The sequence below is a fragment of the Lepisma saccharinum genome, chromosome 14, assembly GCF_977018435.1.
Source record: "Lepisma saccharinum chromosome 14, izLepSacc3.1, whole genome shotgun sequence".
NCBI lineage: Eukaryota > Metazoa > Arthropoda > Insecta > Zygentoma > Lepismatidae > Lepisma > Lepisma saccharinum.
The window spans coordinates 14,344,046-14,371,543 of NC_139242.1; positions in this window are offsets into that span (position 1 = coordinate 14,344,046).

The following is a 27,498-nucleotide window of genomic DNA, read 5'->3' on the forward strand; positions in this document are numbered from 1 at the left end:
TTAATTGTAATAAAATATTTTTTGAAGACTTTCATGTATTTTACTTATGTTACTGGTACATAATATGTCTTCGTATATTTATATGTATTACAAAATAAAGTGCGCTCCTGTGCTTTGCGCAACGCCATGAAGTCGTATGTGGGTGTGGAGTTAGGGCCCCACACTTTCTTGATCAAGGCCGATGTTAGGGGCGATGTGATCAGCAGCACGTCCCTGGCCCATAACTTCCTTAATTAACTGTTGAACCAAGAAGATCAATATTTTCAGAATGCTGCACATTGCCGTGACATTACGTAGGAGGTTGTCGTGGTAGGGTCCCACACTTTCTCGATCTGGGACATTTTTGGAGGTAATGTGATCAACACCACGCTCCGGCCGCTTTTAGCCCCGAGGTACTCATTTATTTGAGTCTGGGTGAACCCCGGAGTCACTTTATGCAGGGACAAGATGGAAAAATTCCGACCTTAGATCACCAACCAGCCGACCTCCGTGGCAGAGTGGTTAGCACAGCGTGCTATGACGCCGGGGATCGCGGGCTCGAATTCCGGCCTGGGCATGGGTGTTCTTTGTGAGTGTCTCTTCCTCAAATTAGTTTTATCATCACTAGAGCCCGGAAGTTTGGCAAAATGCCTCTTTTTATCTACTGCATATATTGATAAAATTTTTCTGGATATACGTTTCTTATGTTGTTTCGAATGTTTTAGAAGCCTTTTCATTTTGCCTATTTTGCCTATTTGGGACCCCACTGCCTATTTTTAATTATAATCCCTTTTTTTGCCTTTTTCAATGAAATTTGACATTTTTTAAAAAAAAAATGTGTATATAAATTATTTTTCTCCCAAAAAACGTTGTTTGCATTTATTTTTCTTCCGTTTATTATGTGAATAATTTTCGCCTTATTTAAGTAATATTGAACTCACGCATGTTTCAACATTGCTGAAGGTGAAAAGTGCGAGAAAAAAGTATTTCATGCTGAGTCAGGATATTGCCTTTCGGTTAACATTTCTTGTGCATGATTGACTGCTGAAGTGGACAGGTTGATTTCGAACACAAAGAAAATATTTCTGAAATCTCCCTCTCGAACCCGAAAATTTCAGGAAGTTGCGATTGAGCTTAGTTTACCTCAGCAACCAGTCTTGACGAGAAAGGGAACCTGGATATCAGCAGCTATATACAGGGAGGTTATTTCAGTCGTTCACCGCCAGCGTGACGGCCGTTCCGCGGACTCTTCATGCAACAGGTCCCGGCAAATTGCGTTCAGGAAGTCCGTAACAGAAACCGCTTGTTTTGTAATGTTTCCACTTTTCACAATTACAGTTACAATTACAATTGAAATAAGCACGTACCTTTTCGCACGGATGCAGGAAAAGGTGTCCTCCCAAATACAAATATTTCCGGCACCTTATTTCTGACATCTAATCTTAGATTAGACATCGCTACTTTATCCTCAGTTGACAGAAAGGGAAGACAGCATCCCGGCGCATAAAGCAAACCGAAAGCGTAAAATGATATTTAAAAGTAATAATAATGATGATCACTAACCTCCTGTGTTATAAGAGATGTTGAAAATGACTTCCTTCAACAGCAATACAACACGTTTCTTAGGTTCAAGAGATCCTGTCTATCGTAATCCCTGACCACTTTTCTGCAAGAATTCGTTTTCACGTAATTATCGTACATAAAAACTCTATGTTCAAGACTATATTTGTTTAACGACATAAGTAATGAATGAATAACAATTAACACACAATAAAGCACTGGCCATGAGTAGCACATTACAATAACACAGTATAAGCAACACGCGTACTGTTGAACGCAAACAGAATTGAACATGAACGAACACTGACGTCTGGTAGCCGACAGTGTTGCTAACCATTTTTCGGCAATGTCCCTACAGACGTAGTCAAAATGTCTCTACAACTGACCAAATGTCCCTACGCCAAGTAAAGTGACTAAAAAAAAACCACCTCATGAGCATGCAAACAGAAGATAAAATATACACATTTACTTACCAAATCTTTCTGCTCGGTGCTTCCACAATTAATGAAGGAGCGAATTTACAATACAGGACCTCTCCCCGATTTTTTGTAATATTTCGCATACTCACTAATTGAGGCCTCCTAATCACGAATTTGAAGTTAAAATTTGGGGGGGTCACGTGTAGAAATTGCAAAATAAGTGACATTGAGTGGTCCGCGATCGGCACGATTGCTTATTATTTACCGGAAGATTTTGTGTTTCCAATACTTAAAAAACGAAATATACATTCCTGATATTACTACGACCCCAAATTTTAACTATGTTTGCCTATCCTAACCTAACCTAACCGTACCTGAATGGTTCGTGGGGCTATCCGTCAATGGTTTGTTGGGCTACCCGTGCATGTTTTTTTCGAGCCCAAATTTTAACTATGTTTGCCTAACCTAACTTAACCTAAACTTACCGAGAATGGTCAGTGGGGCTATTCCTGAATGGTTTTGCGGTAATTGTGATTACGAACCGATAAAAAAATATTATTTTCGTAGCACTTTAACGGCAAACGTTCATCATCGAAGACGCCATTTTCGTATCCTGCAATTTTATGATTGATGTACTGTTGCCAAATTTACCTGTAATCAAATCAGTTCTTCTACATCGTGATTGTCGCTGTCACATGTAAGCACGTTCTTTGGGCAATATACTGAAATCCATAAGTTTATTAATTAGCCCACAGCCATCCTCCTGCACACTCCACCTAACAATCTGTACAACATTAACAACTTTTTTACTGTTCTCTTCCGCCATTCTTACACGATCCATGCTCTCCAAGTATGAAATCAACAGTGTGGCAACGCTGTAGACAGCGTAACTAATTTTAATTTGTTCATATCAACAAATATGGCTACCATACTTGTATACGGAGAATCATTACGAGAATTGAAAAGCTTATTTTACAACTTCTACACGTTAATGAACATTTTTTCCCCCTCACCCCAACATGTTAACTTGAGATAAATAATCACGAATAATTATTTCGTGAGTATAAGACGTAGCATAGAAATTACAGAAGGGTCCGGTATTGTAAATTCTTGCCTTAATGAATAATAGGGGTGTGCTGGACAGAATTTTTTGGGTCGGGACGGGATCGGGACGGTAATTTTTTTTAAATCCCGACATTCGGGACTGAAAAATTTGCAATTTCCCGACCAAGTCGGAAAATTTTCTGGACGGGAAATGTTCGAAATTTCCCGAAGCACTGGAAATCTCGAATTTTACAAGTCATTTTCACTTTAAGTGATTGTTTTTGCATTTCTAGAATAAAAACTTACAACTTTCGATAAGTTCCAGAAACTTACAAGGCAGAAAACGTCGAGAATTAACGACTTTTTAAAGTAAAGAATCCAGCACACCCCTAATGAATAACGTTGAGTCGTTTACTGTTGATTATGTTATTTGAAGTCATACATGCTGCTGCTGTGAAGAGATAGATGTTGGTTGGTGATGCTGTATTTCCTGCATTCTTTAACAATTTTGGTCCCATTTTATTTCCCTTTTTTTGTTTTTGTATCACTTAACATTGAAAATATTCTTTCCGTTTCCGCGTTAGAATGCGGCAATGTTAGCACTATTTTCGCGAGAGTGGAAATGTTTTCAAAAAGGAACTTGCCTTGAAAGTTTTTGGTAACCGATAACATGTTCCAAAATTCTGATGGAGATCTGTTAGTTAGTTCTTTTTTCTCCTCCTCGCTAAAGTATCCAGATAAACTAATTCATAAAATGTAATTTACCAAGATTGAAAAAAGTACCTACGTTTTCCCTCATTTGGCAAAATCTGTCCCTACGTTCCTACGCGGGCGAAATTTAGTGAAAAGTCCCTATGCGTAGGGACATGTCCCTACGGTTGGCATCACTGCCGACACGTGCAGTATGAAGCGCCCTCTCGCGGCTGACAACTCACCCAACCCCCGATAAGCTGCAGGCGCTGTCGCGACAGCTGAGAATAAAGTAGCGATGACTAATCTAAGATTAGATGTCAGAAATAAGGTGCCAGAAATATTTGTATTTGGGAGGACACCTTTTCCTGCATCCGTGCGACAAGGTACGTGCTTATTTCAATTGTAATTGTAACTGTAATTGTGAAAAGTGGAAACATTACAAAACAAGCGGTTTCTGTTACGGACTTCCTGAACGCAAATTGCCGGGACCTGTTGCATGAAGAGTCCGCGGAACGGCCGTCACTCTGGCGGTGAACGACTGAAATAACCTCCCTGTATTATGCTAACAACCTTGAAAAAATCAGTGTGGTGATCGATGCTCTTCCAGAAAATGAAGCGGCTTCAATTCGTGAAGTGAAAAAACTCCTGTGCTATTCAAGTTTACTTTTGCACATTATGGTGCATTGCCAGAGACAATTACAATTATAGCATCCATGAAAATCTTCGAGGAATCTATGCAGCAGATGATGGAAGTGTCAGGAGAAAAGGGGTGAGCTGTTGCGGAAAAGTGCTAACGGGTAGTGAGTGCAAATGAGGACTTGAAACAATTGAAAACAATTTGTGATATTCTAAAAGGTGAAAATGCTGTTACCAAAATGAGTCCAGCTACATTAGCTTGTTATATGTATGCTCCAATAACTTCTGTCGAAGTAGAAAGATCATTTTCTATTATGAAAAACATTCTCTCTGACAGACGACTATCAATGAATGTTTAGAACTTAAAAAGCACTTTGTAGTTATGTGCAATCAAGACGGAGAAAATTGAAATGCTCTTCCCAATTTAGATTTTAACATTTTGCCAGAAATTATAGATAAAAGTAAGCGACTTCTAAATGTGCCTTTTTTCGGTTTATTTTGCCTTTTTTTTTTCATTTTTAGTGCCTATTTACCACATTATAAATGCCTTTTTGCTTGCCTATTTTAACGAAAATAAATGCCTGAACTTCCGGGCTCTAATCATCACTTATCCTCATCTTTGTGATTAGACAAATGTGGCAGATAAGTGACGTTAAATAACAAAAATCAAATGAAATGAAATCAAGATCATCAACCCCGGGATCGAAACTCGGCTTTCCGGAGTAGCAGTCATAACCCCCCGCCACCTTTTTTAATTTGTATTTTTGTATTAAATAATAATATAGGGGGATTGATTATGTGTATATTAAATATATAAATAGGCCCTATATATAATTATATAAATATTAATTATTTAATTTGATGTATTAGTATATTTTTGCTTTTTTGGTCAAAATACCTATGTTTTTAGTTCATTTGCCTTTGGCCCAGTATTCCTAAAAAAAAAAAGAACGTTAAAAGCAGGAAAATGATTGATTGATTGATTTGGTGTTTTAAGTCCAATTTATACACAGTAAGGCTGATCGGGACTGGACTTACAGTTTAAATTGGGATCCGAACCACCAGGGCATGACTGGAACCGTCAAGAGGGCGGTGGCAATTTTCCTTAAGACGGCGCCACAAGAAATCGTTGATTGTAATGCTCTATCAGTACAGTACAGGCTGAACTGACACATACACTTTTTGTATATAGGGTTTATTAAAAGTAGACATTAAAAGTAGACATAAGAAATTGTATGGGGGAATTCCTTTGTCTCATAAGTCATAACTGTACCCCCCTTACATATTGTAAATTTTTGGCCCTTGGAGATGCTATACACCTACCATTTATGTAATACTACTTCAAGGTTTCGAAAAAAGCAAAGTTAAAATTCTCCTACACTGCAATGTCTTTTAAAATACAACACTGCTTATAGGAAGTTCTTGTACCGTTGTTAACATTAAAAGAAGCAGTGAAATATAGTAAAAGAAAAACATAATCCACACGAACAATAATTCCACATATACTCGACCCTCGCTTGTTTCACTCACGGACTTCTTTTGTGTTATATTTTCCTGGTTATGACTAATTCTTTGGAGTCATTGTTTCTGTTCAGCAGGGGCGGCTCAAGAAAATATTCACCCGGGTGAGATGGATTTTTGGCGAACCCCTAATTCCCGCTCTGACCCTCCCCCATCATCATCTACCCTGGTCCTCCAACTTTCCACCTTCTTCCAATAAGAAACATGATCATGTTATATAATTATGGTTTTAGTGACGAAAAATAATAGCCACATTTTGAAAATACTTTAAATGTTATTCTGAACACTTGCATTGTAGGTCTGTGTTTATTTAAGACCTACATAATGACATCAAAATAATAATAATCTCATAGCTTAAATTTCTACAGGATTTTGCAATATATTTTGTGTAAAGGTGACTTGAATGAAAATAATAAACTAAAGCACTATAGCCACGCGTAAGTAATCAGAAATAACATTTTGGCGCTAGTCAAAGGAGGACGTCCCGTTTTAGTGCCCCCGAGAGCGGCTCCTCGACCAATCGCCCTGTGCAAGTCCACGAGGGAACACAAAAGGAAAGGTTTATCCGCCACTGCTATATCTGTAACCGATTGTGATCAGTGTGGAAAAATTGTAACAAATTTGTGTATACGAGAGGGCGCCGAGATGAGATTAACGCATAAGCCAAGATTTACCAGGGGAATATTCGTATGTTAAAGTACACTGTCTAAAGTATTTTCCCACTTTTATTTGCAGTTTTATGTTACTATTTACAAAAAAAGCAATTTCCCCATGGACAGTAACTTTATTATATTTTCTTTCACGAAACCTCACTTTACTTTCACCGCTATTGTTAATTTTGTTACATAATATATTTTTTAAAAATTGCGTTCCACATTATGTTTTGCGACAAACATAGATAATACATAGATAATCCAGAATCAATTTTTAGAACATTTGTACATTTGTTTTTAGAAAAATAGTCCTAAAATGAGGATCGACACAATATGCAAAATAAATTGTGTTGGTTAACAAAGCCTTGCTAACGTACATAACAAAACGAAGCGTCAACTATATTCTTTGTATAAGTATGTAAAGTGTATTGTTTGTTAAGTTGGAATCCAAACTTCACCATGAATTTCTTTATTCAGAATGTTAGATTATAAATTTTACCTGTTATTCGCTTCTAATTTTAAATTTTTGAACTCACAAAACCAAGTCAATAGCTAAAATAAATTAAATTAGAAATGTGACAATTTTAAGGACAATTTTAATGTGAATATTTTAAGAAAATATTATTCAGAAAAGTAGTTTTTGTATGTCCTTTATTAAAACAATATTATTAACAAATATTGCTATTATACGTTTTGTAGTATATTCGATGCATCTACTCGAGGCTACAATTGGTAATATTAACTTTAACCCATTCATTAATCAATTTATTTATCTTTTTATGTACTAAAACTATGTTCACTTCAAGTGGACAGTAACTTTGACCATTTTAGATGTATAAAGGTCCTTGAGTTGAAAGTAGATTCAGTTCTTTGTGGTTAAGATTTTACTTTATGTACCGTCAGATTGTGACAATGCATATCCTGCAGAAAATTCAGAAGAAATAATTTTGTCTCAATACAAATAAAATGTTAGTGCAAACGTTCTTATCTTTATTTTGAACACTTAAAAGTAAATTTAGTTCATAAATTAGTAGTATTTGTGGATACGAAATATAAAATTATGTCACTAAATGGACAAGAAAGTATATTTCAATTTATAAATTACCTCGTAATGGTCTTTACGTTAAGTACTATTTTCTGGCATTTTTTCGGACTTAGGGTAAGGACGGGGCAAACGGACACCCTAAGGTTATATTGCAAAATAACTATCAAACTGTTTATTGAAAAATTACAATTATGGTCGATATAGAAAGTGTGAACATTGAGCTAACAAATAGTACAATGTATAATTCAAAATAATGAACGTTGTCCTCCAAATTGTTAAATGAATCAGTGTGTGTAGCAGTGTGAGAGGGGCAAATGGACACTAGCTCATTTATGGACTGTCATGTCTCTCAGAAGAAGAACACACAAAGTATGGGTCATTTCCATTCGCAACGCACTTTACGTGGAACCAGACAGAACACACTAAGCACTGCACCCAGTGTTGACCCTGCTTGTACACAAAGTTGCATACACGGCACACATCTTTTGCGGTGCGTTTAACATGCTTTCCCAGTCTTGTTGTTTGATTAGCTGCAGTCAGTTTTTCTCTTTGAGGCGAGCGATGAAAGAAGGATCCGTTAATAAGTGCGATTCCCCCGTTTTTCGTTTCCTGCTCGAGGTCCCAGAAGTGGATGTCAAGGGGTTGAGTTCTTGTCATCTTCCTTGGGAAGAGGCATCGTCTGTCGCTAAAGGTTCTGGTGATCGCTGATCTTGACCATTCACTTCATGGACAGTTCCAGGAATAAATGCGTGCTCAGGCAGTCGTTGTGGATTAAATGGATGAATCCCACACGCATGAAACCCATTTACTGCATTCCCCATTGTGGCCGCACGATTCCAAGCCTCTGCAAAAATGCCACCAAAGGCCACTTTATTGATACCTTTCCCCGGATTTCTTCGCACGTAAACTCTACAGCCGTCGTTGTAAAATGTTTTAAGTGGCCCAAAGAACGAAACGTCGAGCGGCTGAAGTTTGTGTGTGCTGTGTGGAGGTAAACACAGAAGGTACATGTCATTGGCTAATGCCTTCTCCAGAGTTGGGGATCTGAACAATGCGATCCGTGTCCATCAAGAATGAGCACTACAGGAGCAGGGGGTTTGACACTAATAAAATGAGCAAACTATTCCCATTGCATGTAGCCACTATCCGAAAGAACTATTTTCGTCCCAGGAGGCATGCCAATTTCATAGTTCTCGTTATATCTTTAACCCTTCATGATAACAAAAGGAGGCACATAGTGGCCAGTTGCATGTACACATGCCATAACACTGATTGTTTCTCCCCTTTCACAATTCGTTTGGCTCACGACTTCTCTTTTGCCACGCATTGATATGACTCGTTTTGGTTTGTAGATCAGTTGCAAGCCTGTCTCGCCACAGTTGTATATGTTGGCAGGTTTGTCCCACATATTGTGTTCGTCTAGTAACTTTGATAAATTATTGTAAAAGATGTTTAACACTTGCCTTAGATAGTCATTTAGCGCGAGCATATGACAGAGCCTCTGCAACACGCAAGCTGAGTTCCTTTTGACGAGCTAAACATCTTTGCATCCAGTCCTTCCCTGCCATTTGTAAATTATTAAAGGAATGTGGCACCATTTGTAAATGCATACCGATATACCAAACTGCGGAGTTCCATATAGGTCAGATCATATCCTATAGAATCAAGTTTCAGAAGGTGCTCCACCAGTTGTACCTCCACTGCATTTGAAAGCGTAGTGTGCTGGTCAAATTTCGGAATTTGCACGTTGCTACTCACCTGTCTCTGTAAAGTGATCCGCGGAACAGACAATGTTCTTTCGGCTGTAGCTAGAGGCATGCCATCTTGTACTGCATTAACAGCCCTCTGCATATTGTCATCTGTCCAGGAACAGCCGTCTGTGGATCGTTCACGATGTCGCACTATCCTGTAACGAGGACACATTATTTTAGAAAGGCATACGTCTGAAGGGTAAAACATGCATTACATACAATTCACACATGCCCTTTCGTCTTTGAGTTAAATGTAGATTAGTTGCTGAATTACATAATACCTTATAGTATTTAAATGATATGCACTTTATGCATGTCCGTTTGCCCCAACACAAGCCTGTCCGTTCGCCCCGCCTGTAGCCTTGGGCTTTACATTTTCGAAAAAGCCCACCAGATGGCAGCAGCATGTTGACACAGGCTGTGTATGTCGAGGAGGCAATGACATATCGACACTACAAAGCGCAACTTTGGAGGGACCATCATAATCCAAGCAATCCTTATGTTCCGCACACAGATTTTTACTGTTTAGGTTTTTGCTAGTACAAATATCCTTACCTGGTCAGGTTTTACGGCTGGATTGGCGTTCTTCTTCAAGATTTCAACCGATGTTCAACACACCTTCTCGCCAACGTTCTGCTTCAAATCACAACGCCAACCGATGCACTATTGCAAACTTCAAAGCCAAATTATTCGTATTTTTCTTAGGGACTGTCCGTTTGCCCCGGTGTCCGTTTGCCCCGTCCTTACCCTATTATAGCAAATTGTTGCTTATTGGCAACAGAGAAGGTAGGTGGCGTGACCACTACTGGACTACTTTGGTGCCGGGGACATTAGTGATGTCAACACATCCGATACTTGTTGACACGAGGATTTTATTTCCTTGACCTCATTTCTAAATTCATGTAAATTTTCCCATTCTGAGAATATATGTACTGTTACAGTTACTTTTTATCTATTATTGGGGTGTAAGAGGCAACTTGACAGGACACTCAAAAGCACTCTCTTCCACCCAACCAAATTTGAATATAGATCAGGCGCGGTTGGCCCCATAGCGCACAGGATCAGTGAACCCCCAGTAATATACGACAATCACCTCGAGAATGAACAATAAACAATGTCTTTACATTTTCACATTATTTCGCTAACATTTTTACACAATAAGTCATGTATTTGTGTCCGTAAGACGGCGAACTCTTTTGTTGAGAAGGAGAAACCGCGAGTCGGCCGCCTTGGTAAGAAAGGAATAAATATATATAAATAACTGTCTGCTGTAAAGTTGCTTTTTTTGAGAGCCTAGATTTGTTCCTTGATTTCTCTTCTGAAATGATGTGCATTTCGGTGTAATACAGAGCATTCCCTGACATTCGCTACGAGACTCGGCGGCAAGCGGCCCGGCATCAGCGCTTGTCTTTCCCGGTGAACGGGGTCTGCGACAGTCGCTAGAGTCGGCTATTAAAATTACAGTTTTCATATTGTGTACTAACTTTGACTACAGAAAGTGTTGAAAATGATGTCCTTCAGCTGCAACGCATTCCTGGCATCTCCGAAGGAAATTTACATTTACACGTGCAAGTTCGTTTACTGTAATTCTCCCGATTTCTCGTACAATACTCTCTTTTAAGTCACGGATGGTGTGCTGATTGTCTTTGTATACTTTATTTTTTAGATTTCCCCATTTTTCTTTCCACTTTTATTCAGAACTGACCTTGTTACTCTAAAGTTTTTACGAGGTTTAACATAGTGGTCCTATGTGGAACGGGAACACCAGGAAATTTCGTTGCAAAACGTCGTCGCACTTCTCCACAATTCCTCTTTCCGTAGTAACACTCGACAAGATAAATCCTTTGTTGTAATGTAAACTTTTGTGGTGCCATATTAAGCCACAATCTTCAACAGACGGACACGACACAACACAACTTCCGAGGGAGGATTATACTGGCGTCAGTCTGCAACGTCAACAGAAAGGGAAAGAGGGTGAAGGCAGGGAGAGCGAAAAAACAGACTGTAGCGTGCGACTATCGCGGACCCGTTCACCGGGAAACACAAGCGCTGACGCCGGGCCGCTTGCCGCCGAGTCTCGTAGCGAATGTCAGGGAATGCTCTGTAGCTCCTTCTTTGCATAACCAAAATTAATTTATCCTTCGAATACTTATATGATAAATATATTAGGTACAGTCATTACATAACAGGAATTTTATTATTGTTTCAGGAAGATTTGTGCACAACGAAAAATTGTATCACTGGAAACATAATGGTTTCTTAGAAATACGCCACATAGGTGTCTGGACGATCAAGCAGTTTGCGCCTGCGCAGTAGTACATACAACATGGCCGCTCCGTTGTCGACCTGCACCAAAGAAGAGCAACAAAGTGTTATTGGTTATTTGTGGTCAGAGGGAGTGAACCTTCTCAAATCTACAGCAGAATGAAGGTTCAGTATGGAGACAAGTGAAAGGGGAGCGTGTACGAATGGGTGGAAAGATTCAAAAACGGAAAACAAAATGTGAATGATGAACAGCGGAGTGGGAGAACGAACAGTTTGCGTGGGAACTGAGACAGTGAAACCGCAGATCGACCAGCGAATCCGTGCCAACAGGCATTATGGCACTTTTACATAAAATCTCTTTTTGACTGGGTGTGGGATACGCAGCCTGCAACTAATTACATTTAATAGACAGAAACAGCAAGAATGTCTTTCTGGCAACCCTGTTTCATTGACACCGAAGAATAAGGTTAGAGACCTGGCCTGGAGGAGGTTCATGTAACTCCATTCATCTTCATCGCCACGATTAGCCTTGAAATAGGGAGCAAGCGGAGTGAAATGCGAAAAAAAAGAAGAAGAAAAATGTCACTAATCTGGACTCTAATGAATGACATTGATAGGACACCACCATTGCATTCGAAGCTAGCTTCTCTCTATTTGAGATTTGGAGCCCCCACCGGGATCCAACCCGGGAACCCTCGAGTACAAGGCGACAACCTTAACCACTGGACTGTCGAGGAGGCTCTCATTTGGTGTTTGTCTTTTCTTGCTGAAAGGGAATGTGACGTTATGTAAGGAATACAAGAGATACTTCTATAATAATCAATTGGAGCGCTACGTACCACTCCTTATGCATACTCACGCATTCGGGGCATTGTGAATGACCTTCGAGATTCGAGACCCCTCCAAAGTGACTCACCGAACGGAAAGTCACGTGTAACGCACATATGACTGAGACTCCACGTGGAGTAGACGAGCAGAATGACAGCTGCGCCCATTGGCTGAAGGTTGAGTGTGATTGGACGAAACTTGGCCGCTGTTTATCCTCATCCACGTTCGTGGTGGCGGCTTTTTTCAGTTCTGCGAACGTTAACGAAGTAAACGCGTGGACTTTAAATTAATTTTTACCACTTTTCTCAGAGATCAATGCAATAACTATCACACCTCACCATTGCATATTCAATTCGTCACGTCTGCAAATCTGTTCTATAAAACTTTCTTGATTCCATGGATCAAAATTTGCTGAAAAGGCAAAATTTAAAATAAAATAAAGTTTTGAAAATGTGTCTGTTGTCTAACTAATTCTACGGAGGTGCTAGAAGTTTCAACTGAAAATTTGCTATTAAAATCCACTTATCGCCCTAGAGTTAGGCAACGCATAACTCCTTACAGGGACACAATTATTTCAGGATCGGTGTCCCATTTTTATTGCCGGTGACTGTACATACATATCCAGCAGATGTTACATGACCAAAATTAAGTTTAGGATAATACGCCTCTCTCCCCACGTAGGGAGAGAAAATCTCATGTTGGCATTATTTGGAAAAAAAAAATCACACCGTCAATATTGATTTTATAGTAACATTCCATTTTGCGTCTAACTTTAAATGCACTATTTAAAAATTTGGGAAAAGAAAGGAGAAAGTAAACTGCACACTGTCATCCTTACCAATATGCTTGCATACTTGAAATACGAGTTTTACCTTTTCACAGGGTGCGAAATCATTGAAGACTGGTGGGGGGAAGAAGATCTTAATCTACACCCCATATACATATACATATATATACAGGGTGGCTCAATAAGTCACTTAACACCCTCAGTACAAGGCCACTGCGGCATGGAATTTCAAATTGGCGATGACCAATCATTGCCTGGCCAAGGGGGAACCACATTGACGCCACCCACACGGTCGGCGGCCATCTTGATGTCCGCCATCTTGAATTCAACTTCAGAATTTTAAATGGGAAGGGGGTCGTGCGACATATCAAAATGGGCTAGAATTTTACGAGAAATGCAATGGTGAAGGTTTTTGTGACGTATCGTTATACAGTAAAAAGTTATGACTGAATTCTTGTACCAATTAGCTCCTTTTCGAGGTGTTAGAAAAATGCCTTAAAATTTGTTTAGCGCATCGGTAATGCATCGAGATCAAAGTGACGTCTAGGGAGAGACGTTCGCATGCCATTGCACATTATTTTAATCGGATATATCCATGAAGAGCTGCTCATTATGAATGGTTGTCGCGAACAATTTACAGTGTGACGCTTCCATTGAATTAAAAGTCCTTCACAGTGACAAGGCTAATGTTTATGTTCAGAAGGAAGTTCATAAACAGAATATGTGACCCTTGTCATCTGATAACTAACTTTGGACAAAAACTGGTTCATAACGTTCCCATAAGTGTTCTGGTGTTCTTCCCTATTGAAAAAACTCTGTAAAAAGTACCTTCTTCCATAAGCAAGGATGAAAAAAAACTGTTTATTTAACAAATCCAAGTAGCCCTAAGTATTTAAGTTTCCGTTGATGGAAAATTGACTAACCAATCGTGTTCCACACAGCACGCCACACCATTAACTTACCAACACTAACCATTCAGCTTTGATCTGTCAAAAATGGGTTATCAGATAAAAAGCATCGAATATTCTGTTTATGAACTTCCTTCTGAACATAAACATTAGCCTTGTCACTGTGAAGGACTTTTAATTCAATGGAAGCGTCACACTGTAAATTGTTCGCGACAACCATTCATAATGAGCAGCTCTTCATGGATGTATCCGATTAAAATAATGTGCAATGGCATGCGAACGTCTCTCCCTAGACGTCACTTTGATCTCGATGCATTACCGATGCGCTAAACAAATTTTAAGGCATTTTTCTAACACCTCGAAAAGGAGCTAATTGGTACAAGAATTCAGTCATAACTTTTTACTGGTTAAAGATACGTCGAAAAAACCTTCACCATTGCATTTCTCGTGAAATTCTAGCCCATTTTGATATGTCGCACGACCCCTTTCCCATTTAAAATTCTGAAGTTGAATTCAAGATGGCGGACATCAAGATGGCCGCCGACCGTGTGGGTGGCGTCAATGTGGTTCCCCCTTGGCCAGGCAATGATTGGTCATCGCCAATTTGAAATTCCATGCCGCAGTGGCCTTGTACTGAGGGTGTTAAGTGACTTATTGAGCCACCCTGTATATATACACACACACATATACATACATAAATTATTATGAAATGGATATTTATAATGTTATTAAATATAAAAGTCAATTAATTACTAAATATTTTTAAAAAAACTTTATTATTAAATACACATAAAGTAATTAATTAGTTACTTTTATATATATCAGATATGTGTAAAGTAGCAAATTAATTCCTTTACTAACTGGTTAAAGATGTCAATAAATTACGAAATTGTTTTGTTATGTACAAGCTTTTGTTTAGTCTTTGTATTAATACAAAACTATTATAATTTATAATGATGTTTGACTTGCATTCTTCTTTTATTGCACACATATTGTTATTGGTGTAGACAGGGTAATAATCTCTTGAAAAAGAGAGAAAGCATTCAGCACTCATTATTTTGGTTTTATCCTCAATAAAGTACAGAAGAAGTAAATACTACAGTCGGGACGCGCTAGCAAGCGGCGTGGAACCACCCACTCTGGTAGCGACGCGCTGTTGCCGGATTGACCTACTTCAGGATTTTCGCGAGCCCACAGAAACACGTGTAGGATTAAACATCTGGTTAAACAGTCAACAACGGGACACTTCCATTGTTCTCATTCCGACTCTGTTCATGTTTGAAGGAACAACGTTAACTTCTGTGCGTGAGCGGGCGTTCGTGTGTGTGTTTGTAAGTAAGAGTTGTTTGGATAAATTGTACTGCAATGTCGGAAAGAAGAAAGAAAGTAATTGGTACACTGCAATGGTAGCCGGTAAGCAAAAACAACTGATTCTTTAACTACTACTTCTGTTCTTTCATTCATTTTTTATGTTTTTACATACAGGTAGCTCAAAGCATTAATAACACGTACCAATTGCCAAGCTTTTCGTTGTAATTTATTGAACTCTGTATTGCCAGAGCCTGTTTTGTCATGTAGCTTCCCAAATTATCTCACTTCACACACCCACATGTGCCTCCCCGATGGCACAGTGGTAGGGTAAGTGTTGTCGCCTTGTAATCAAGTAGTCCTGGGTTCGATACCCTGTCGAGGCAAATAGTGGTTCGGATCCCACTTCCAACTGTAGGTCCATTCCAGATTAGCCGTAGTGTGCATAAAGTGGACTTTAAAACACCAGCTCAATCAATCAATTCACACACAATTGATTTGTTCTTGATAAATTCTTCTCCGTAATGATGTAACTCAGTTCTGTAAAATTCTGTTTTAGAGGTGAATTTTTGTAGGTTCCTCAAAATATAATTTAAAAACGTGTTAACGAAACGAAGTTGTACGTAATTTGCCCTAATTTTCAAGAAATACATTTCATTTGTACGTTCTGAGGCTTCAACAATCGCGGCGTGACAAAGAAGGCAAAGAGAGGCGGCATGAAATCAAAGGAGAGCGATTTGCCACAGTGTTGTTCATCATAACACAAGACGCATTTTCTTTTGTTGGTAATTGTAAAAAGATGTCGGTAGCTGATGCTTGCAATGTACCATAATAAAAACACAACAAAGGTTCTTTCAGTGAAGGTTTTCGGTTGCTGTGTAGAGCAGGAAGATAAAATGTTTCATGCTTGCCAGATTGAAAAATCTTACGGGAAGTTAACGTCAACCTACAAGAAACTTCAGATTCAAACTTCTAGATTCGTTAAATTGTCACTTTACGACGGAAATAACATATATTAGCATACTGATACGTACGTGCTTAATTTCGCGTGACGCTTTTTTCCCGAGCTTGCCAACAACTGACTAGCCTGTCCGTGTGTTTGTGCGAACGTGGCAACGTAGAAACCCCCCAGCCACATGGCAGCCAACGAGGAGACAGAATTTGGTCACGTTCTGCGTTCTGCGTTCTGATTGCACGCCGCTTCTTATCGCGTCCGTACTGTAATTGCTTATATTTTGTTGTTACAAGAAAAACTCTTCCCCCCGGGAAATTTTTGGTGGGGGGAATTTTTGAGGTCAAGATTGTTGGTGGAGGAAATCTCCCCTGTCCCCCCAGGATTTCACACCCTGCCTTTCCATTATTACAATTAGAATTTGAAATATCGTTATTCAGCAAGCGTGCTTAGGTCTCTTTAGACGCTATTATAACAAACATAACATAACCCTTGGCTCTACAGCCCTGGAAAGGCCTTGGCCTATCTCCCGACTGCCAGTCTCCCTCCCACAATCCTACCTAGAGGTGTGGAGATCTTCAACCGGTAATGGGGTGACGTGGGATCAGCAAGTCGAACCCTCGGCCGTTATAAGAGATTTCCCACATAGGGTTACGCTACTCACTCGTAGCTCCCGAATTTTCTCATGATGGTGGGTTGCCAGTAAACACTATGTGCCTCCACCGGGTATCGAACCCGGGACCCCTTGATTAAAAAGCAGGAAAAGGTGGCAAATGCTTGTAGAGAAATTTTGAATTTCTCAGCCATGGACATAGTAGAGGGTTCGTATATACGTATGTAAAAAATAAACTTAGTTACTCAGTGGTACAGAAACGAATACAATCTACAGCTAACCGCTCACGAGAAGATCCCCAAACGAGGGGAGACGGGGAGCGGGTTTGAAAGGAAGGACCGGTCCATTTGCAGATTTGCAGCCTTCCGCTACGGCTTTTCGAAGTGCGTGGCAGTTGATTTGCGTCAATGACGCAGAGCGTGTCCGCAGCAACAGTTTGCTGCATTTCTTTCAGTGGCCAGAATACTTTTGTATTGCTTATCCTGTGCATTATTTAGACTGCATTTCAAAGAATTTTAATAGAATATACGGCAACGACTTTAGGGTTACCAGATGACAAACTTTAAAACAGAAGGCATTTTTAGATTGCAAAATGTTGTTAACTTTAGACGAAGACACACGTTTTGTGCTTACTGGTGTTTTGGTGGGCTTATAGATTACAAAATAATTTTACACCATTGGGCTCTTACTTTAAAATAATAACATAAATTGACATTCTGCCTCGGAGTTTTCTTCTTCCAGGCCTAAAGTCAGGTAACCGTTTTTGTAGTGCTTCGGCATTGAAAACTGACCGCAAGATTGAGTCTTTTGCTAGCGGTTAGGAAACAATAGAATGATGTACAGTCAGAGAAAGAATTAACTGGGCCATGGGACCTAGAATTTCGTAACGTCTTAAAGCCTGTTGTTTATGCAACCCAAATAACAAAATATTCGCTTAAGTTTGTCTGGTGGATCTGAGTTCTCGGGAAGGATTGAGCATTGTTAGCATGAGTCACATGACTCATGCCCAAGCCACAACAAACAACTGGGTGCTACGAGGCCTCCTGAAGAAAATATCAGGAACTGGTTTCTTTAACATGAGCTACTCGTAAGAAAATATTATTTCCTGTATTATTAGAGTCATTGTCAATAAGGTTCACTGAAATGATGGTTCTCATCACAGACCACATGCCATAGGTTAATTGTTTAAGTCTAGTTTATGCACTGGACCTACAGATTAAAGTGGGATCCGAACCAAATGTTCCTCTATCTGGTATTGAATTCGGAAACCTTTGATTACAATGGCGAAGACGTTACCACTACGCCATCGCAGAGGCAATGGGACGCCTTGAGAAAGAGACTGAAACCATATTTGGCGTAAATTTTAAAAATAAGACAATATTTTGTGGTCACAGGTTCGAACCGTGGGAGCGGCATAGATTTATGTGCCATCGTCCATTTCACGAGTTTAGTCCTCACCGACACGATTAACACGAGTGGTAGAAGAAAAGGGAAGTAAAATAACTGAAACAGAAATAAAAGGAAAAAGCGAAATAAATTTTATCCATAATATTCTGCAGTCACTTCAGTCGTATTCACGGAATTCCGTGGTCTCCAACTTGTCTTTTCGCCTTCCTTTGTACTCTCCATTCCCTCTGTCACGATTGGTCTAAACTCTTTAATGCGACGTTAATTAAACAATCCAAACAACGAAACAATACACAATCAACTGTACAAAACAAGATTCCAATGGTTTTCGAATCGGAAAACAATTGAGATGCTGTAAAATGAAGCAAGATGCAGTAATAAAGTGGGATTTTGGTACGGTGTTAGAATTAAATCGATGAAGATGTTCGATTTGATTGGATGTTTGTTATTTAGTGGCACTATTCTTTCACTTTTGGCAAATAGCAACGATGAAGATGAGTAATGAGTGATGATATGATGACATTGATTAAGGGACACTCACCAAGAACACCCATGGCCAAGCCGAGATTCCAACCAGGGGCCCATGCTGTCGTAGCGCGCTGTGATAACCACTCCGCCACGGAGGTCGGTTAGGAGTGGACATTATACCATATTTTGTGTGCGCAATTGGGATCAATCAATGGAATGACTAGGCATATTATATTATTAATATATTCATTTCATAATATCACGTCATATTATTCGACACGAAGTAACATCAGAGACATTCAATCTTGCATTTTTGCCTTTCAACTAATTCTTCGACTTCAGGTTAATCACATAAGTAAGATAAATTATGAAACAAATGATAACGAATGTGGGATATTGACAGTTATTACGAATTACCTGACACAAGCAACATTAAGCAGACTCGGTGAGCAAGCTCATTAAGTGGTCGACATTCGATCTCGTCACCAAAGTTCCCGGGTTTGAGTACCGTCCTTGTCACGGGAGTTTGAGTATTTCGTCATTAATTTCATGTAATGGTCACTCGTTAGCGACTAGGAAGAAAAGTGATGTTCCGTAACAAAAATAATAAAAATATACATGATCGAAGGGTACTTATTTCATCTCTCACGAAATCTCCTGCAAAACCTGGATATACAGGGTGATTGGTAATTCGACCTATTCCTGGAAAGGGGTAATACTAGAGCACATTTGCAACAAATTTGACCCTATGCACCGGGGGTCGGAAATCAATGGGTATCGAGTTATTGCAGTTTGTAGATTTTCGTGAAATATTCCGACTTGCGACCAAAAAATTAATAATTGTGAAAAAAAAACTACTATACCCTGGGCACTTAATCGACACGTTGCTAACAGCTGACGAATAAGTGACTACTGGGGAAAAAAATCATGCCCATAACTCCCATACCCACAGAAAGAAACAGTCATTGGTGCACACGTCATGAAGAAATTTGGAAATTATCGTTTAAATCGAAGAGGATTACTCAAAAAATTGGTAACACACTTAGCGTAAAAATTACGGAAAAAACTTCCTCGTTTCATAAGCTCTCCAAAAAGATACAAATGTTGTCAAGTGGCACACGGGTTGGGGGAAAAATCTGAATAAAAAGCGGAGAAGGCGCGTTGTAGACCTCTTTGTAAAGTGAAAAGACGTTGTCGGTTGTGAGAAATAAAGGAACGAAAATGAGTGAAATAATAATGTTATTTACCATTCTCATGATTCCAGGTTGTCAGAATTAACTGTTATGAAAACTACAAATCCTGTTAAAATTGCCTCCCCCGGTTACGTATGCAAGCACACAGCCTGCGGCGTACTTCAGACACAGTCACTCGCGTTGACACTCTGTCTCTTATGTCTCGATTCTCTCTCTCTCAACTCTTCTTGGGAATCCACTGGTGTACTGTAGACTAACTCTTACATGTGACCACAAATGCAATAGTCGCATGGCGTAAAATCCGGACACCTCGCCGGCCAGGATTTCGGGCCGCCTCGACCAATCCATTGCATGGGATAATTGTCGTCCAGCCACTGTCGCATACCCCGGAAATAGTGGGCTCGGCAGCCATCATGTTGGTAAATCATACTCCATCTTGTGGCGAGCGGCACATCCTCCAGCAGCATCGTCAATTCTTTACTTAGGAAGTTTTCGTAGGTAATGCCGTTTAGGTTTTGTGGCAGAAAGAATGGACCGATCACATGATTGTGGATGATTCCCATCTACGCATTTAGTGAGAATTTTCTCTGGTGAGCCTTTTCTTTAGATTTTCTGGGTTATGACACTTAGGGGCCCAAAAATGCGTATTATGAAAATTCGTAATACCATCGCGGTCGAATTTGGATTCGCCCGTTCACAGAATTCTTGTCAGGTGATGGCGGTCTTCAGTGTCCGTATGTAGTAAAAATCGACAAAAATCCATCCTTCTGACAGGATCTCCCTCCTCAATAGCATGCGACTTTTACATTTGGTGTCACATGAAAGAGTTAGTCTACAGTACACCAGTGGATTCCCAAGAAGAATTGAGAGAGAGAATCGAGAGATAAGAGACAGAGTGTCAACGCGAGTGACTGTGTCTGAAGTACGCCGCAGGTTGTGTGCTTGCATACATAACCGGGGGAGGCAATTTTAACAGGATCTGTGGTTTTTGTAACAGTTAATTCTGACAACCTGGAATCATGAGAATGGTAAATAACATTATTATTTCACTCATTTTCGTTCCTTTATTTCTCACAACCGACAATGTCTTTTCACTTTACAAAGAGGTCTACAACGCGCCTTCTCCGCTTTTTATTCAGATTTTTCCCCCAACCCGTGTGCCACTTGACAACATTTGTATCTTTTTGGAGAGCTTATGAAACGAGGAAGTTTTTTCCGTAATTTTTACGCTAAGTGTGTTACCAATTTTTTGAGTAATCCTCTTCGATTTAAACGATAATTTCCAAATTTCTTCATGACGTGTGCACCAATGACTTTCTTTCTGTGGGTATGGGAATTTTGGGCATGATTTTTTTCCCCCAGTAGTCACTCATTCGTCAGCTGTTAGCAACGTGTCGATTAAGTGTCCAGTGTGTAGAGTTTTTTCACAATTAGTAGTTTTTTGGTCGCAAGTCGGAATATGTCAATAAAATCTACAAACTGCAATAACTCGAAACCCATTGATTTTCGACCCCCGGTGCATAGGGTCAAATTTGTTGCAAATGTGCTCTAGTATTACCCCTTTCCAGGAATAGGTCGAATTACCAATCACCCTGTATATATAAAATATATGTATCTTCACATACGTTTTCGATTTCTATATTTAATTAGTCCAGACCGAAAACGGGAGAGCAATTTTCAATTCGAGAAACCAAGAGACGGAGACACTGTCAAGTCTTGTTTCTTTCTTGACATCTTCCTAATTGAGTTGTTGTTCTGTTTGTTATTGGCTTTGTATTGGCAATTATTGTCATTATTCTTCCCCTGCAGTTAAACCATAAAGACGATTTATGATTAAATAAAGCAGATAAAAGGGCAAGAACAAGAAAGTCATAGCTGACCGGGACTTCAAACCAGAACCTTACGTAACGAGATTTGAAATTCTGGAGAAGGCATCCGTGTTTCCCTTGGCTTTCTCTTTCCTCTACTTCTGTTATTTTATCATACATGTATAATTGAAATGGATTTGAGAAAAAATGTTGCGCTCCATAACTTTGTTGGTTAGATGTGAACTGCAACATGGAATAAATTATTATTTTTTGTTTCGTATGTGGTTGATCATGAAATTTTCTTACACTGTGACAATTTATTATTTTAGTTTTGGTTTTGTGCACAGATAAGCTAATCGGGACTGGACCTTCAGTTTAACATGGGATACGAACCACTACGTGCCTCCAACGTGTATCTAACCCGGGATCCCTTGATTACAAGGTGACGACGTTATCATTACGCCATCGAGGAGGCTCCGTGACAAAATGTTATTCACTCGATCTCTACAATAATTTATTTCAACATTGACATTTTCGTTTTCTTTTTCTTCTTTCTTTTTGTTAACTAATCTTAAACGGCTCTTTTTGTGTCTTGGAATTTCATCTTGTTTCATGAAAAGAAAAATAATACATGCAGGCTGTATAAAAAACACCCGTGCAAATAGATAGAAAGCTCACTCTCGAGAACTAATTTATAAATAACGTAACCATTAGGAAACTATTCGAACGTTAACTGATATAACTGCAGATGAAACAATACTTACAGAAGCTAACGAAATATCTATTCTTGTATAAGCTCACAGGCAACAGGTATCTGGTGAGTCATTCACTCTTGATAACTACGAGCGAAGGTCAGTGAACCAAAGGGTGGCAATCAGGCGTCTGCTCTGCGAAACTAGCGTTACAGACGAGGCCAAGTGTTCCTGTTATCAGTGTCGTACGAAATAAGGAGGAACACAGCTTTCGTATCAAACTGGTTTTTTTTTTTTTTAGACGTATGTTTTGGTCCCGTCATTGCATGTAGAACACTTTCTCGTCGTGGCCTTGAAGGCCAACGTAAAGGCTTCTCTGCAAGAAGGATAGCTTACCATTGATGGAATGAAACGTGCGTGTGTATAGAGGTCCTTCCACTTTCGTATTCTTCTTCATTTCAGAACGCGTGCTGTATCGTCGACTTAATCCAATCTATCCGTTGTAGGTTTTAGGTTCTGTTTCTGTTCGGTAATTTCACATTGTCTTCCTGCTTATGTTATTCGCGACGAAGGGTCTGGATTCGATAATCTGGACAATAACGGGATTCTGTTGGTTGGTTGATTTTGTGTCTTCAGACCACTTTATGCCCAGTAAGACTAATCGGGAATGCACTTACAGTTTTAAGTGGGATCAGAACCACTAGGTGCCTACATTACTTTCCTACTAGATATTTGCATGCTAAGATGTAGGAAGTGCTACATTTTCAGTGTGTGGAATTAAGAGTTATTTTGCATACGAAGGATCTGTAACTGGTTCGACCCCCCGGTGTTGCACCGCGTACCGTGGGAAGGCACCCGAACGTAAGTTCGTACCAGTATGTATATACTGGATGTAAAAGTGCCAGAACGTTTCTTTTTTTTGTTTATATATATATATATCCCCACCCCTACTCCTCGCTCTGAGAGAGATATATTCTTTAACGAAGGCCATGACTATAATCAGGATAAGTAAATTTTAGTATCAATGTCATTTGCACCCGATTAAAAGTTAATAGCGCCAAGGTAAAGGAACTTTAGAATTAATAAGGGGCATATTTTAATAATATTAAATTGTTTAGAGAATTGTTATTAATTTTAGTTTATGCAATATTTCTCAATTTGCCATTGTAAACGACTGTAGTTTAATGCAAAGGAATTTTTATTGTAATTTGGACTTTGTAATTTATGAAAATTGTAAGCAAGTCTTGGCAAAAGCATGTTTCAAAGAGCCTTTATTTAAATAAATAGTTGTGCAATATTTAATAATCGAGTTTCCCATGTTTTCACCCCGCAAGCCCTGAGTGTATAAGAGTTCTCATACTCCCGACAAATGTGAGTAGCAATAATGGGTAATGCAACAGCGGCGGCCATTGGCGCACCGTTCGCCCTGCACCTTGGTTGCCGTTGGTTCGTGTAATTACGAACGTTGCAGATCGGACAATGGAGTAGTGGGAAAGGATCACCTCAAATGTTTGAATTATACCCCCCACACACACACACACACACAGGATATCGGCCGTGGTTTTTATAACGAAATATAACATGGATGGATTGTGTCAAGAAGAACTGGAGCCTATTAACATCCCTACAGAACTTGGAAGAAAATCCACGTAGAGATAAGAAAGTTCTGTTCCGACAAAATCTGACTTATAGTAAATGAAAAAGCAAAGTACTACCTTGTGCATTGCACCAAGCCATGAAGGCGTGTAATGGGTGTGGAGTTAGGACCCCACACTTTCTTGTTACGGCCGAAGGTGGGGATAATGTGATCAGCACCACGTCCCTGGCCGCCTTTAACCTCCTCCCCCTTTAGTTTCCTCCAGGTGCCCACTTTATACGACGCTGGGTGGGCGCCGGAGCCACTTGAACAGGTGGACAAAATTCCAATTCTCCCCAGTCGGGGATCGAACTCAGATCTCTCACATGGTAATCAAACGCCCTAACGACCGAGCTACATATAGTATAGTAGCCTTTGTAATTAAGGCAATAATTATTTTAGCGTTTCGTTCAACGCTATTAGGCGAATGATTTTCGGACATGTAACGTGTAGTTCATTTCGGTTCTGCGACTTGGCTTGAGAACAGGCGATATTCTGACGAACAACACTTCACCTGACAAGTCACGTGACTTTCCTACATTTCCTGTGTCTGTTGGCTATTGCATGAAAGACGAGTTGCTCTTGAGACAGACAGAATCACCCGATCACCTATACGTGCATTGTGTGTTGCCTACCTTTCCGGCATTATTTACTGCCATTAAAGTCTTATGGGGAAGAACTTTTTTTCACCACTGTACATCCAGGTAAAGAATAGATTCTGGAAAATGCCTGGCTATTATACTCATTCCTAACAGATAGGAGGTTACTGAAGATTCAGCGCCATAAAAACGAGTACTTTTTCAAGGAACACCAGGCCCGTAGCTAGAGGGGGGCAGGGGCCTGCTTTGCCATCCCTGAAGAAAAATACAGGACACATTCCTACCTGGAATTCTCACTAATCTTTACAATTATATCATGTGTTACTCTAGCAACATAACAAAGACACTTATTGATTTTGTATTTTATTAGGGTATATGCGATTTCGTATAATGTCGTATCAGGATTGGGGGGGAGGTTTCCCTTCCAGTTTCAGACTTCGGAAATGATTTAGCAGTTTTCGGTATCTAGAACAGTTGTGACATTTTGAGTTGTCTTGTATTAAAGGTGTCTAATATGTTCGGATGTTTTTCTTGGATGTGTTGCTATGAACTTGGAACTGCTTAAATTTTCGTTTCTCAAGTCTACCTTTTGGTAATAGTCAGAGGCGCAACCACGAATTTTTGTCTTGGGGGGGCAAGTACCAGGATAAACGTACCAATAATAATAATGTTACTAATAATGTTATTATAACATTATTATTGTTCATTTGCTTTATTTTACTTCGCTTCTTGTGCCACTTTTGGCTAATTTTCGAAGATGGGGATGAGTGATGGCATGATGAAAATGATGAATGGATACTCGCAAACATCCATGCCCAAGCCGTGGACACTGTATTCAAAGTTACTTTAATAAATATTATATACAGCATATATTATTTCAATACATTACACAACCAATTCATCCATCTCACAATAAACAACAGCAAAAATGACATAAATTGTCTCTCAAATGTGCACGCTCCCTTTCCTCCAAACAATTGTTCATGCATTTAAAACAAAATCAATTAAGACAAGTGTTATTTCTCTGTCTGGCAATTTACAATGCAGTACAGTAAACAAACATAAATTGCAAGCGAAGCGAGAAAGAAATTTTTTGGATCCAATTATTTTGCAGGCTGAAATCAATATTAATTTAATAGGGCGCAAATAATTTCACGGAACTCCATGGCATTATATAATTTACAAATTTTGTGCCTCCAAGATGGTGTAGTGGTATAATCGTCGCCTTGTGATCAAGGGGCCCGGGTTTGATACCCGGTGGAGGCACATAGTGATTCGGAACCCACTTTAAGTTTTGGGTCCAGTCTCATTAACCTTTCTGTGCATAAAGTAGACTTTAAAAAACAACACAAATCAATCATTCAATTTTACAACTTTTTTTCATTTAGATCGTTCGGCACTCAGGGCCGTCTCCCGCTGTCCCCCAGTAATGGTTCTGAACTTGATAAGACTAACAAATAGTCAAGGAGCTATCATCTGTAGGGCCTCTAAAATCGAAATTGGCACAACCCACACTACATCTAAGGTTTGACACCACAGTTTGGTAGAATGGGTTATATATGAACACCCTAGGTAGTATGTCACGTCAAATTGTGGTATCATTAATTTTATGGACGCCATTTTGTGTTGTGATCACGTGACTTCGGTCACGTTCGGGAGTCGTTGGCTTAAAATATGCAGAACTCCGGTTAGAATGGACCGATTTAAATAATATTGACAACAAATGAAAGATAATGAAATGCTCTACAGAAAAGGTTTTATTCCCATCTATGAATATGTGTCGGTTTTGTTGTAAATATAGATTTTAGCAACGAATTCAATAATAAGAATTACAGTTATATGACTTTCTAACCTCAGCCTTTTGTTTTCAGCGTTCCTGAATTGTAGAAGTGACAGCTATCCAAATCAAAATGGACAGGTTACAAGTAGATGAGCCAACTGTAAGTCTTGCACCATCCCCTGCAAAACGGAAGAAATATACAAATTTTGATCAGTGCATCATATGCCAGACGAATAGTGATGAACGTTTACGAAAACCACGAGACAGTTCTTTGAAAATTCTGAAGTCTGCTTTGGAATTACGTCACGATGAAGCTTACCAGCGCTTAAAACCGCACCTAAACCAACTCTCTGACCTTAGCATTCAGTAGCATTCAACATGCTATGAATCATGTACTAGCAAACATAACCTAAGTTTGCTTAGACGACGACATCAACTGCTACATCACAGGTAGATGCAGATAATGCTAGTGTTAGTGAATATAGTCAGTCGTCGATGGTCTCCCGATCTCAAGTAACAGGCACCGACTGGTCGAAGTGTTTGTTTTGCAAAAAGAAAATTCACATGATGTTTAAGGAATTGGTAATTGCTAGTACATTTGAAGCTGGCAATGCAATCTACCATGCCGCTGATCAACAAGGAGATGAAGAGATGCTGTTACTGCTTCATGGAGTTAACAAAGATTTAGTAGCTGCAGAAGCGAAGTATCACAAAGCATGCTATTCTTCATATGTCAGGAAGACAAATTTTCAGTTTACTCGATTCAAAGAGGGATCACTGGAATCGATATTTTAGCCGGAAAGGCATTCAGTTCGAATGTGTTACTAAGAATGCACAAGGAACATTTAGAACAAAACGGTGTGGACCCTCAATCATACACGAGGCACAAGCTGAAACTTCGACTGAACAAGCACTTTGGTGAGGGGATAGTTTGGCATCAACCATATGACCGC